Raw genomic sequence first — 14,549 nt, forward strand, 5'->3', positions numbered from 1 at the left:
TGTGTTGGATCCAGATTCTCTAACCAGTTATACATCTGTAAACCCAACTACTAAGAATGCTTTGTGCGTCAAGTCTTCGTGGCGACGGGGATATCCAAAGTGAACTAGGGTTTAGCCGGCCCGCCGCCGGCCGCCTCTGTGGCGGCGGCGTGGGTGCCGGCGTCTCTTTCCCAGGACGGCGCCGGGAGGTGCCGTAGCTAGTCTAGCGTTCTCAGCTAGGGTTTCGGCCATGCTAATGGGCGGCAACAAGTTTATGGACGGTGGTAGCTCTGCATCGACTTCAAAGACTTAAACAAGGCCTGCCCTAAGGATCCCTTCCCCTTGCCCCACATAGATCAAATCATCAACGCCATTATCGGACACGACTCACTATACTTCCTCGAAGCATACTTCGGATATCACCGGATAAAGATGAAGGAGTCCGACTAAGCTGCAACTGCGTTCATCACCCCTTACGGGCCATTCTGCTTTAACACGATGCCTTTGGGTTAAAGAACGCGGGAGCCATGTACCAACGTCAAACATGTCTGAAAAACCAAATCGGCACAAAAGTGGAGGCATACGTAGACAACGTGATTGGTAAAACCAAAAACGTCGATCAACTAGTGGATCACCTTCGCTTAACCTTCAAAAATTTACAGGCGCGCCACCACGCCTGCGGGTCGTCGTCCGCGGCCGCTTCGTCTTGCTCGACCGATTTGCTCCCCGCCGCCGCCCCAACGCGGTTTGAGGACTTCCCGGACCCCCCTCCACTGCGGCCGCCGAGGATGACCTATTTGGGTGTTCGGCAGTGTTCGTGGGGGACGTGGGTGGCCGAAATCACCAACCACGAGACCCACAAGCGGATATGGGTCGACTCCTTCCACACCACCGAGCTCGCGGCCATGGAATACGACCGATGGCAGGTCCATTTGCACGGCGCCGATGCGAGGCTCAACTTTCCCATTGGCGCGCGGCCGGTCGAGCTCATCCTGCCGGAGTCGGGGTGGTGTCCGCTCGGATGGCGCGGGAGGACCGGCAGGCGACGGAGTGCCTCGAGGCCGAGGCCGCCACCGAGGCCTACATGGACGAGCTCCGCCGGCAGTACCTGGAGCTAGTGGAGGCGGAGCAGGCGATCTTCGCCGTCAATGACGACAATTATCGCCATCTACGATAACGAGGGTGACGAGGTGGGCGGCAATGACGAGATCGATGTTGAGGAGTGGCAGAGCGTCTTCCCTGACAATGATGACGACGACGGCACCGGCCCGGACCTGGCTCTCATAGACGGCAGACTCACCTAGAAGGATTGGCTCGACCTCCACTTCGGCCGCAAGTAGTTTAAAGTTTAGTTTTAGTTTAATAAACAGAGGTAGATTGTGGTTTCAATAGACCTAAATTGCATGAACGTGATGTGTGACACGCTTTTCATGTCAAGCCATTTTTATTGTCATGTTCTAAAGTGGAATCTCTCTCCTATGGTTCAGTCATGCATGTATGTTGTCACGTTCTTAAATGAAAACTCTCCTTTGGTGTCCTACTGTGAGAATATTCCAACAATACGAGCCTTACATCATCATACGCAAAATCAGACTATCAAAGTCTGCGTTCAACAGCATTTTCTTTGCAGAAATTAAGTCAACAGCGAGTTCAGATAGAACAAAAATAGCGTCTGCCACCAGAGTCACAGAATTCTGTACAGCTTAAAATTCATGGATAAATCATCTCACAGGCAACTGAAATGAAAAGGGTACAAGCCAAACCTAATCCCCTCAAAAATCTCTATTCCTAATGAAGGAGTTGGTAGCCTGGTACAGTCTTTTTTCGTCCGGTTTTATTTTGTCCCACCTCTCACCACCCCTTCCGCTGGTTTTCTCCCTCCCGTTAGAAAACCAAATTCCATTAAGGTGATCTTGTTTCGTGCTTGCTTTGGCAGGTACTGATTCAATTCAATTACATAAATAACAAGTAATTAAGAATTCAGAAATCACATCATATATGTGAGATCACCTTCCTAAAAGATAGACATAAGATATTTCTTGATAACCTTCCAAAATAAAATCAGATATTCCCGCATAACAAATCACTACTCCGACACACTATGCCATTTATTATTATCTCTACTAGTAATTGTCCATCACAAGTTTTCTAATACAACAAAAAATAACATATCTTGTTTATATGGGCGTATGATCAACAGGCTCCCAGCGACATAGCCGAGCACCGCTTGCTAACATGGACAACGACCACGATGAGCTCGCAACATGGGTGATCTAGTGTTGGTGTCAAAACCGGCGGATCTCGGGTAAGGGGTCTCAAACTGTGCGTCTAGGCCGGATGGTAACAGGAGGCAAGGGACACGAAGTTTTACCCAGGTTTGGGCCCTCTTGATGGAGGTAAAACCCTACATCCTGCTTGATTAATATTAATGATATGGGTAGTATAAGAGTAGATCTACCACGAGATCGGAGAGGCTAAAACCCTAGAAGCTAGCCTATGGTATGATTGTTGTTCTGTCTATTGTCCTACGGACTAAAACCCTCCGGTTTATATAGACACCAAAGAGGGTTAGGGTTACACAAAGTTGGTTACAATGGTAGGAGATCTGCATATCCGTATCGCCAAGCTTGCCTTCCACGCCAAGGAAAGTCCCTTCCGGACACGGGACGAAGTCTTCAATCTTGTATCTTCATAGTCCAGGAGTCCGGCTGAAGGTATAGTCCGGCCATCCGTACACCCCCTAATCCAGGACTCCCTCAGTAGCCCCTGAACTAGGCTTCAATGACGACGAGTCCGGCGCGCAGATTGTCTTCGGCATTGCAAGGCGGGTTCCTCCTCCAAGTACTTCATAGAAAATTTTGAACACAAAGATAGTGTCCGGCTCTGCAAAATAAGTTTCCACATATTGCCATAGAGAGAATAATATTTACACAAATTTAATCTGCTGACGTATTCCGTAGTGTGACGCACCACGGCCAAGCCTTTATTTGAATCGTTTTACTATCCCACCCCAGCGCGTCATGCGAGGCGGTTTCCTTGGCACGTCTTGTTAAAGCAGAGATCGTGTCCCCTTATTTCGGGATTCTCATCAATATGGGTGTGGATAACCCAACCGCGCCATTGATTACGGCGCTTGGAGATAAGCGAGTTTTACCAGGCTAGTGGGGACACGTAGTTGCGTCCACCCATATAAGGGGATAAGGATCCACCTTTTCACCTACGCCTTCTTCCTCCTTTGCCTATCCATTTTCGCGCACTCGAGCTCTAGCGCCCAAGTCCGCACTCCCCACCTCAACCTTCTCCAGCCATGTACGGAGCGGGAGGCAAGTGAATGGTCTCCTCCGTTACGGAGGGACACATCAAAAGACTAAGGAAGGCCAGATACTTGTCTAATGACATCGCGCACCGGCTTCCCGAAGAGGGGCAGCTCATCCCCACCCCTAGGCCCCATGAGAGGGTGGTGTTCCTCCCCCATTTCCTCCGCGGACTGGGCTTCCCTCTCCACCCATTTGTCTGGAGGCTCATGTTCTACTATGGCCTGGATTTCCACGATCTGGCCTCGAACTTTGTCCTCAACATCTCGGCGTTTATCGTCGTGTGCGAGGCTTTCCTCCACATCTGCCCCCATTTCGGCCTATGGCTCAAGACTTTCAATGTCAAGCCGAAGGTGGTGCGCGGCAACCAGGCAGAGTGCGGAGGCGCCATGGTGGGCAAGATGCCCAACGTCTTATGGCTCGTGGGCTCCTTTGTGGAGACCCTGAAGGGGTGGCAATCGGGATGGTTTTACATCACCGAGCCACGCGACCCTGAATGGGTCGCAGCCCCCGAGTTCCGATCCGGACCCCCTACGCGGCTTACCTCCTGGAAGGAGAGGGGCCTATCGTGGGGTAAAAAAGGAGAGCTGACCGGACTCCAAACATGCGTCCAAACCCTGGTGGACAAGAAGCTCAAACTTGTCAACGTAGTCCAGGTTATGCTCATCTGCCGAATCCTCCCATGTCAACAACGGGCTTTCAACCTGTGGGAGTTCGACCCGGCGCGGCACCGAACTCTGAGCAGGCTCTTCGACACGACGACGAAGATGCCTGGAAGGTGCTTTTCAAGGGCGCCGAGGCCCCCGCATCCGCTACCGAGGATCGCAGATTCAGTACGCAGCGTCACGCTCATGCGGTAAGCTGTTTTTACCTTTGACAGGGTATCAGTTTTTCATAGTTTGACTCCATGCGGGATCTAAGCTCCCTTACCTTTGACAAGATTGGCAGGAGACGCCCAGACAGATCAACTGTCCGGCTCCTTTGCCCGAAGGCCCAGCGGACGCTCGTTTGGCGAAGCTGCTGGTCCCGGCACCCTATGTGGTGCCGGAGAAGAAGGCCCAGAAGAAGGCCACGGGGACTCGAAAGAGTGCCCGGCGCCTGGAGGTGTCGGATTCATCATCCGACGACTCCAAGACGCACTCCTCCCATGAAGACGAGGAGGAGGAAGAAGAGACCTCTCCCCTCCAGCGGGGGAAGGGAAGAAAAGGAAGGCCGCCCCAACTAGGGAGGCCGAAGGGTCCAAGAAGGGGAAAACCCTTCCTCCGGACTACTCCACCAACGCCGACGACGGCGAAGAGGAGTGGCCGCTCAGGGCCAAGCCCCTGGCGAAATCGTAAGTATCCGGATACCAGAGTAATTCATAGTATTCTTTTATTGCACAACTTTCCCTTATGTCGAATATGATTATGCAGCCCACCCAAAGACCAGCTCGACGCGTCGTCGAGCGGTTCACTGGAGTCGTCGGATGTGAATTCGCTTCCGACGGCTTCCTCCCCCCGCCCTACGGACGATGCCGAAGTGTTGTCCAAACAGGTTCCAAGCCGGGAGGAGGTGGTCCTGGAGGCGCCGCAAGGCGACCTCCCGGACTCCAGGAGTAAATGGGATAAAACCACCCCAGGGCTCCAAGTCCGGCTCTAGGCCGGACACTACTCCAGAACCTTCAAAGGTTCCAGAGTCCGGCGGGCGACCTCCTTCCAAGAGGAGCAAGCCCTCCGTGCCGGTGACCCCCGTCCAACCGGAGGCACCGGACAGTCTGTTGGAGGCGCTCAAAGGCGCCTCCATCAACGAGGAGCACCACACCATTATGAGTGCGGTGGTCCAGAAGGTTCAGTCCGCCAAGAGCGGACTGACTGAAGCTTGTACTAGCCTTTTAACAGGCTTTGAGGTAAGTAAAGAATGTGTAAATAATATTACCACATAGACAGTAGCCCCTGATGCTCTGTTTGGCGTTCGGAAAGAAAAGCCGAATAGAGGATCAAATAAAATTCGCAGGAGTCTAACAAAAAGGAGTCAATATGCGTATGCAGGCTTCTCTGCTGGCGTCCGCCGCACTGACTGCGGAAGTGGACACGCTAAAGCAGAACCTCGAGCAGTCCAAGCAAGAGCTCGGGCGTGCCAAGAAGCAGCTCGAGGACAAGGAAGGTAAGAAATACCTTGTTTAAATATATATATATATATATATATATATATATATATATATATATATATATATATATATATATATATATATAAAAGGTACAATTGCAAAAAATGACAGGATTATCGGGGCTATTGTAGGGGCCACGTCGGAGGTGGCGACCCTTAAGCAAGCGCTGGTCGAGGCCGAGAAGAGGGCGGCCACGGAGCGCACCGAGCGGGAGAAGTATGAGGCCCAGGTTGGCAAGGTGCAGCAAGAGCTCCAGGCTCTCATGAAAAAACATGAGAGTTTGGAGCTTGACTCGAAGACGCGAGCGTCCGAGCTTGCGATGGCTATTGAAAATGCCAAGTCTGCCAAGGCCGAATCCCAGAAGACCCTCCAGGAGTTGGATGCGGTGAAAAAGATAGCGGCGGGTAAAGCATTCTTTATGCAAAGCAAACACATAAGCGTGAGTTACTTGTTACTTACCCGAATCCGGAGCTCTCCAGGAGCATTTGCAGATCTTCCCCATAGCATGTCCGATGCCGCCGCATTCTATCGAGCTGAGGAGGGTAGCTCGACAGAGAAGGTGTTCTGGTCTCAGTATGCTGAGGCCGGACATCCCGTGCCCCTGAGCGACCAGCTGAAGCAACTGGTCAAGCTCCACAAGGCGGCCGAACAGGCCATGAAGGGCCTCATAGTTCGGCTGTGGCCTAGAGAGGCTCTGCCTGGGAGCTATTTCGGGCTGGTGCAGCGGCTGGTGGGGGCCTGTCCAAGGCTCGAAGTCATCAAGCGCTCCTTCTGCATTGAAGGTGCCCGTAGGGCCCTTGCCCGTGCTAAGGTGCACTGGGGCAAGCTGGATGCTGAGAAGCTTATGAAGGACGGGCCACCGCCGGGGAAAGAGCATCGCAAGCCTGAGAATTATTATACGGATGTTCTGAAGGGTGCCCGCCTTGTGGCAGATGAATGTTCCAGGGATGTAATATTTGAGTAAAACTCGCTCGTTTTGTCCTGTGCGCTGAAAACTTGTTCATATGCGCTAAGCAATGCTGTTGGAATTTAAAATATTACCTTCTGAGCGGCTGTTTATCAATTCCGAGAGATGGCGAGTCGTCGGCTTCTGCCCTCGTGCCGCTAGTGCTGGGGTGTTCGGGGATAAACCTGAGCGCTCTTTTTCCCATGTTTGGGTCCTTCAAGGGAGGCGCTCAGCACAACGAACAAGGCAATTGGACTATAATGCATGAACACTCTCACTTAGCCATAGAATTCTATAATTTTAAATTTCGGCGAAGCCCCTGGTATTCGGAAGACCGAGTTCGGGGTGCTATCCACGCCTTGGCCGGACAGAGACGACTCCTCGCTCTAAGCGCCATAAGTCTTTAAGGACTCGAGAAACCTCTCGAACAGCGAGCGACTCTCGCTTCATCATGACAGTCAGTTTTAGCTTTCTCTACTGAGGTGCTCGACCCAGCTCAATTGGGGCACAATCGCAGTAGTTCTCCTAGTGCTACCTTAGCCGATATAGCGGAACGTAAGGCACCAAAACATAGGAGCCGGGCAAACCCAACTATTGACCCAAGACATGATTCGGAGCCAATGCATATAATGCTATAAGTTCAGGGTGCCGCACTTGTTAAAGTGTTCGGACTTCTCACACCATATTGAGGGGTACTAAAGCCCCTGGCGTATTTTGGCCTTACCAAAGTGTACGGGTGCAGCATGTCGTTAAGGAACATATATTTGTAAAAAAAGAGTAATGCAAAAATAGACAAAAGCTATGCATTGTTTATTAAAAAGGGCCGCGATCAAAGCAGAACGATACAAATAATGCGATAAGAAAAAAGTTGGACTATTTAACATGTCTGTTCCAGGGGCAGGCTGCGGAATGGTAAGCGAAACAGGTATACTGCTTGTGATAGAGACCACCTGGGAGTTTCGTAATGCGGCATGGCTTGTTTGCTTCCCTGGTTCTTGCATCATTTGTGCGGCAATTGAACTGCCGAACAGGCCTTCCGAAGAGTGGACTCCTGAAAGTAAGAGAAAATTAAAAAATCGGCAGCCCCTGGTGCGGTTTAAGCCGTGTTTCGGGCGTGCCGTGATGGTGCCCCCTGCACCAATGGTATTTCTAGAGCGTAGTTATGTACGCGAAGTACTGGTGTCGCATTTTTGCAAGGGCTGGGATTGGGGCCGCATTGCTACGCCTGCTCGGAACGTGCCAAGCGGTCTTGTTGTAGGTTACTCCGGGCGCGCTTGACGGTGTCCGGACGTTTAATGGCCGGACTGGAGAACTGCCTGGAGAGGCTGCTTTGTACTTCCGCAGCAAGGGCCGCCGTGTGCTCCTCCATTCGGAGAGAGCGTTCGGTGTTTCCATTGACCGTAATTACTCCTCGAGGGCCTGGCATCTTGAGATTAAGGTATGCGTAGTGTGGTACCGCATTGAACTTGGCGAATGCGGTTCGCCCGAGCAGTGCGTGATAGCCACTGCGGAATGTGACTATGTCGAAGATTAACTCCTCGCTTCGAAAATTATCCGGAGATCCGAAGACCACTTCAAGTGTGACTGAGCCTGTACAGTTGGCCTCTACACCTGGTATTACGCCTTTAAAGGTCGTTTTGGTGGGCTTAATCCTCGAGGGATCTATGCCCATTTTCCGCGCTGTATCCTGGTAAAGCAGGTTCAGGCAGCTGCCGCCGTCCATAAGGACTCTGATGAAATCCGTCAATAATTGGGTCTAGAACCAATGCGGCGAATCCGCCATGACGGGTGCTAGTGGGATGGTCCCTTCGATCAAAGGTGATCGGGCAGGAGGACCATGGGTTGAACTTTGGGGCGACTGGCTCTACTGCATATACGCCCCTTAATGCATGCTTGCGCTCCCTCTTGGGGATGTGGGTTGCGTATATCATGTTCACCATCCGCACTTGTGGGGGAAAACCCTTCTGTCCATTGTTGATCGGCGGCCGGGGCTCTTTGTCGTCATCGCTATGCAGCCCCTTGTCAGTATTTTCGGCATTTAACTTGCCTGCCTGCTTGAACACCCAACAATCCCTGTTGGTGTGATTGGCCGGCTTTTCGGGGGTGTCGTGTATCTGGCACAAGCGGTCGAGTATTCGGTCCAAACTGGACGGGCCCCTAGGATTTCTTTTAAAAGGCTTTTTCCATTGACTGGATTTATAGCCTCTGAATCCGGCGTTAACTGCCGTATCCTCAGGGTTGTCGCTGTTAATGCGGCGCTTCTGCTTGTTGCGACGCGACCTTCCACTACTGTCCCCGGTATCCGAATTACCAGGGTTCTTGGTCATGTTGTTGCTATGAGCAAGCCAGCTGTCTTCTCCCGCGCAAAAGCGGGTCATGAGTGTCGTGAGTGCTGCCATAGATTTCGGCTTTTCCTGTCCAAGGTGCCGGGTAAGCCACTCATCACGGATATTGTGCTTGAAGGCTGCTAGGGCCTCTGCGTCCGGACAGTCGACTATTTGATTTTTCTTTGTTAGGAACTGTGTCCAGAATTGCCTGGCCGATTCATCTGGCTGCTGAATTACATGGCTTAGGTCATCTACGTCTGGGGGTCGCACATAAGTGCCCTGGAAATTGTCGAGGAATGCGGCTTCCATGTCCTCCCAACAACCGATTGATCCTGCTGGCAAGCTGTTAAGCCAATGCCGAGCTGGTCCTTTAAGCTTGAGTGGGAGGTATTTGATGGTGTGGAGATCATCGCCGCGGGCCATATGGATATGAAGGAGATAATCCTCGATCCATACCGCAGGATCTGTTGTGCCATCATATGATTCGATGTTTACGGGTTTGAAACCCTCAGGGATTTGATGATCCATTACTTCGTTTGTGAAGCATAGTGGGTGTGCGGCACCTCTGTACTGGGCTATATCACGACGTAGCTCCAATGAGCTTTGTCTACAGTGTTCGGCCCTGCCGGATTTGTGTCCGGCGTGACGGTTACCGTCTCGAGTCGTGGGGCGCCCACGCGATCCGTAGATCGATCTTGTTTGCCTTGCCTTGTCCTCCGACATATCTCGCAGGTCAGGCGCATTTTCCCATGCCTTGGTACGGGGTGCAGCTTGAGTGGAGGGCCGAGAGGCCTCTCTGTCATGGCCACGAGGTGGCCGGTCGGCCGTATCAAGTGCTGGTGATGTAGGTTTAAGTGCTTCCTCCTCTAATCGGGGTAGCAACCTGCACTTTGGGTAGCTCTTGGAGGGGCGTTCGAGTCTATGCTCTTCGGTCGCAAGGACTTCAGTCCATCTGTCGACTAGCAAATCTTGATCAGCTCTAAGCTGTTGTTGTTTTTTCTTGAGGCTTCTTGCCGTGGCCATAAGCCTGTGTTGAAAACGCTCTTGCTCGACGGGATCCTCTGGCATGACGAATTCGTCGTCGTCGAGGCTTGCCTCGTCTTCGGAGGGAGGCGTATAATTATCGTCCTCGACCTCTCTGTCTGCCGCTCTCTCATGAGGGCTGGCTTCTCTATCCTCCTGTGCTGAATCTTGCTGGAGGGGGTTTTCTTCGGCACTCTTCGGAGTATTATTATCTCCCGTGCCGGAATCGCTGTGTTTGCTTTGGTGGGATTTTGAGCGGCGCCGCCGACGCCGACGCTTAGGCTGTTTCTTGGAGGGGTCATCCTCCGCTGTTCCATCGCCATCTCCTTCTTTTGGGGTGTCCACCATGTATATGTCGTATGACGAGGTGGCTTTCCAGGGCCCAATAGGCGCTGGTTCTTCATCGTCTCCTGCATCGGCGTCCATACCGTCGATGTCTTCGAATCTAAGTCGAGCATGTCGGTTAAATCGTCGACAGTGTCTACAAAGTGGGTGGTGGGTGGGCTTTGAATTTCTTCATCGTCCGTATGCCAACCTTGCTGACCGTAGTCCGGCCAGGGCTCTCCTGATAAAGAGAGAGACTTTACTGTCTTCAGAATATCGCCGAAAGGCGAGTGCTGAAAGATGTCCGCGGCAGTAAACTCCATGATCGGCGCCCAATCGGATTCGATCGGCAGGGGCGTGGAGGGTTCGGAGTCCGGAGAGGAGTCTGGCTCCTTGGAGTCACGAGTCTCGCGGAGTGCAGGGCTGGTGTTCGGCTCGATCGCCGTCGGGATCGCAGCCCCCGAGGCGGCGTCCAACCACCCATCCTCGATCGGCGCAGTTGGCTCCGAATTAAGGGTTGAAGCCGATGCGGGTGCAGCCTCCAGGGCACTGTTCGGTGGCAGAGCTAGATCATGCTCGTCGTGACAGTGCGGCGCGCTCGGCAGTGGCTCGAATCCGTCGAGGATCAAGTCCCCACGGATGTCAGCCGTGTAGTTTAAACTTCCAAATCTGACCTGACGGCCAGGGGCATAGCTTTCGATCTGCTCCAGATGGCCAAGTGAATTGGTCCGCAGTGCGAAGCCGCCGAAGACGAAGATCTGTTCGGGAAGGAAGGTCTCACCCTGGACTGCATCGCTATTGATGATCGTAGGAGCCATCAAGCCTAACGGCGATGACACAGAGGAACCCTCAATGAAAGCACCAATGTCGGTGTCAAAACCGGCGGATCTCGGGTAGGGGGTCCTGAACTGTGCGTCTAGGCCGGATGGTAACAGGAGGCAAGGGACACGAAGTTTTACCCAGGTTCGGGCCCTCTTGATGGAGGTAAAACCCTACGTCCTGCTTGATTAATATTGATGATATGGGTTGTAACGCCCTCGATGCGGCTATATCTCCAACGTGTCGAAGCATGACTTAGAGGCATAACCGCATTGAAAGCAATGTCGCAAGTGAGGTAATCTTCACACAACCCAAGTAATACATAAGGGAAAGAGATACATAGTTGGCTTACAATCGCCACTTCACACAATTACATGAATAAAGCATTACATCAACCAAATACAATCAAGGTCCGACTACGGAACCAAAATAAAAGAAGAACCCCAAATGCGACAAGGTCCCCGATCGACCCCAACTGGGCTCCACTACTGATCAACTAGAACAAAACGACACAAGGAACAAGATCTTCAAAGAGCTCCTCCTTGAGCTTGGTTGCGTCATCTGCACGGACTCATCGGCACCTGCAAGCTGGTTTTGGAAGTATCTGTGAGTCACGAGGACTCGGCAATCTCGCACCCTCGCGATCAAGACTATTTAAGCTTATGGGTAAGGTAAAGGTATGAGGTGGAGCTGCAGCAAGCGACTAGCATATATGGTGGATAAACATAGCAAATGAGAGCGAGCAGAGAAGGCAAAGCACGGTCGATAAAAGTATGATCAAGAAGTGATCCTAGAACAACCTACGTCAAGCATAACTCCAACACCGTGTTCACTTCCCGGACTCCGCCGGAAAGAGACCATCACAGTTACACACGCGGTTGATGCATTTTAATTAAGGTCAACTTCAGGTTTTCTACAACCGAACATTAACAAATTCCCATCTACCCATAACCGCGGGCACGGCTTTCGAAAGTTCAAAACCCTGCAGGGGTGTCCCAACTTAGCCCATGACAAGCTCTCACGGTCAACGAAGGATATTCCTTCTAGCGGGAAGACCCGATCAGACTCGGAATCCCGGTTACAAGATATTTCGACAATGGTAAAACAAGTCCAGCAAGACTGCCCGATGCGCCGACATCCTGATAGGAGCTGCACATATCTCGTTCTCAGGGCAACACCGGATGAGCGCTCCGTACAACTAAAACCAACCCTCAAGTTTCCCCGAGGTGGCGCTGCAAAGGACTCCAGTTCGGACCAACACTTAGACAAGCACTGGCCCCCCCCCCCGGGGGGGGGGGGGTTATAATAAAGATGACCCTCGGGATGCGCGACTCCCAAGGGAAAAATGGTAGGTGGCGAATGGTAAAACCAAGGTTGGGCCTTGCTGGAGGAGTTTTACTCAAGGCAAACTGTCAAGGGGTTCCCATTATTACCCAACCGCGTAAGGAACGCAAAATCCGGGAAAATAACACCGATATGACGGAAACTAGGGCGGCAAGAGTGGAACAAAACACCAGGCATAAGGCCGAGCCTTCCACCCTTTACCAAGTATATAGATGCATTAATTAAATAAGAGATATTGTGATATCCCAACAAGTAAACATATTCCAATGAGGAACAACATCTCCATGTTCCAACAAGAAACAAACTTCAATCTTCACCTGCAACTAACAACGCTATAAGAGGGGCTGAGCAAAGCGGTAACATAGCCAATCAACGGTTTGCTAGGACAAGGTGGGTTAGAGGCTTGGTTCTACAATATGGGAGGCATGATAAGCAAGTGGTAGGTATCATAGCATAGGCATAGCAAAAGAGCGAGCGACTAAGCAAGCAAAGATAGAAGTGATTTCGAGGGTATGGTCATCTTGCCTAAGATCCCACAAGGAAGAAGAACGAGTCCATGAAGAAGACACACGGACATAGACGAACGGGTCCTCACAAACGCGACGTTACCGGAACCAACCCGAAGAAGCAAACACCGGAAAGAAGCACACAACATAGTAAACAACCAACACATGAACATGGTATGATATGCGGGATGCGGTATGCGATGCATATGCATGATTTGACAAGGAATGATTGAACCTGGCCTCAACTTGGAAATCCAAGGGTGCCACTAGAAAGGTGAGATGAAATCGCTTGAAAACTATATAAAGATCACCGGAATCGGAGTTACGGTTTGGAAATGGCAAGCAATTCAAATATGACACCGGTCTGCGATATACAACAAGTAGTCATCTAAATGCAACAAGATGAACATGCTACAGCACTCAAACATGACAACAAAATACATGACAGGGATCCACTCATGATGCTTAACAAAAGAGGAACATTGAGCGACGGCCAAATCATCCATTAACAGGTTCAAACAAGCATGGCAAAAGTGCAATTGGTAAACAGGTTTCAGACTTAGTGAAATTAACACAAGCCTGTAATTTCAGATCAGGTAGCATACTTTGGAGCATGAAAACTATAAGCTACAGGAACTGAACATGGCAAAGTAAAGCATGGCATGGAGCTACTCAAAGAGCTTAACAAAAGTCCTTTAGTGACCTTGAGCCAAAAGGGATCAGATAATACAATTGCAAGCATGTGAACATGGCAAAAACATAAACAGATCACAGACTTAGAGAAAAACTGGAGCATGCAAATCAGATATCAAGTAGGCATGTTTACGAGCTCGATGCACTCACTACAGAGCATGTCATGTCAATCTAAGCATACACCCATCAAGAATACACATTATACAAGATAGACATGGCAAGAACATTAACATAGCATGCATGGATCAACTGCAACATCCTCGGCAAAATAGCTAACAAGTAGACAATCTGCCCAGATTCACAAAATAGCAAAAGTAGAGCTCGATTGACTCAAGCTAGGGTGCTCCATAATTGCAAACAAAGACATGGATGGATAGAGCACTACAAGATTAACAAATCATCCTTACTGATCATCCTCAAAAGAGGCACGGATCACTAGGAAACAACATGAACATATGGCATATTGAGATAAACAGATCAAGGACTTAGTGGAATTGCTAAGTCCCTGAAATCAGCATTAACGAATGCACCACTTTGCAAGCTTGTGCTAGTCACCACACACATCACAAAAATACATGGATGGCACCTCTGGAAAGATGACAAAGCATATAGCAAAACTCATGTAGAGCTTAGGGGCATATCATGCACACAATAATCATGGCAAAAATGACAAATATCTAATTGGAGCAGCAGATCTGACAATTAACTCAAATAGCATTCTTCCAACAGCATTTCGGGCATCAAGATGAACTCAAATTAAAATGATGCAATGAGATGAAGTGATGAGCTCTCTGAGACGAACATTTTGATATGCTATACGCGCAAAATGGAGTTACGGGTGCAAAGTTACGACATGATGAATATGGGCATATGAAACATGGAAATCTCGGGGACTTGGTGAAATTCTCACCCCGCGGTAAAGTCAATGCAGCGCAGAGAACGAGGATGGCGGCGGATCTGGCCGGGACTCCGCCGGAGGAGGAGAGGACGGTGGCGGGGCTCGAGGTCGTCGGATCCGGTCCGGCCCGACCGGATCCGCGACGAGCGGGACGGGGCGGCCCAAGGTGGCCGGAGCAGCGGCGAGGTGCGGGCCGCCGGTGGAGTGGCTCGGCGGCGCGGCGGGCTTGG

The sequence above is a fragment of the Triticum dicoccoides genome, chromosome 2A (assembly GCF_002162155.2).
Source record: "Triticum dicoccoides isolate Atlit2015 ecotype Zavitan chromosome 2A, WEW_v2.0, whole genome shotgun sequence".
Lineage (NCBI taxonomy): Eukaryota > Viridiplantae > Streptophyta > Magnoliopsida > Poales > Poaceae > Triticum > Triticum dicoccoides.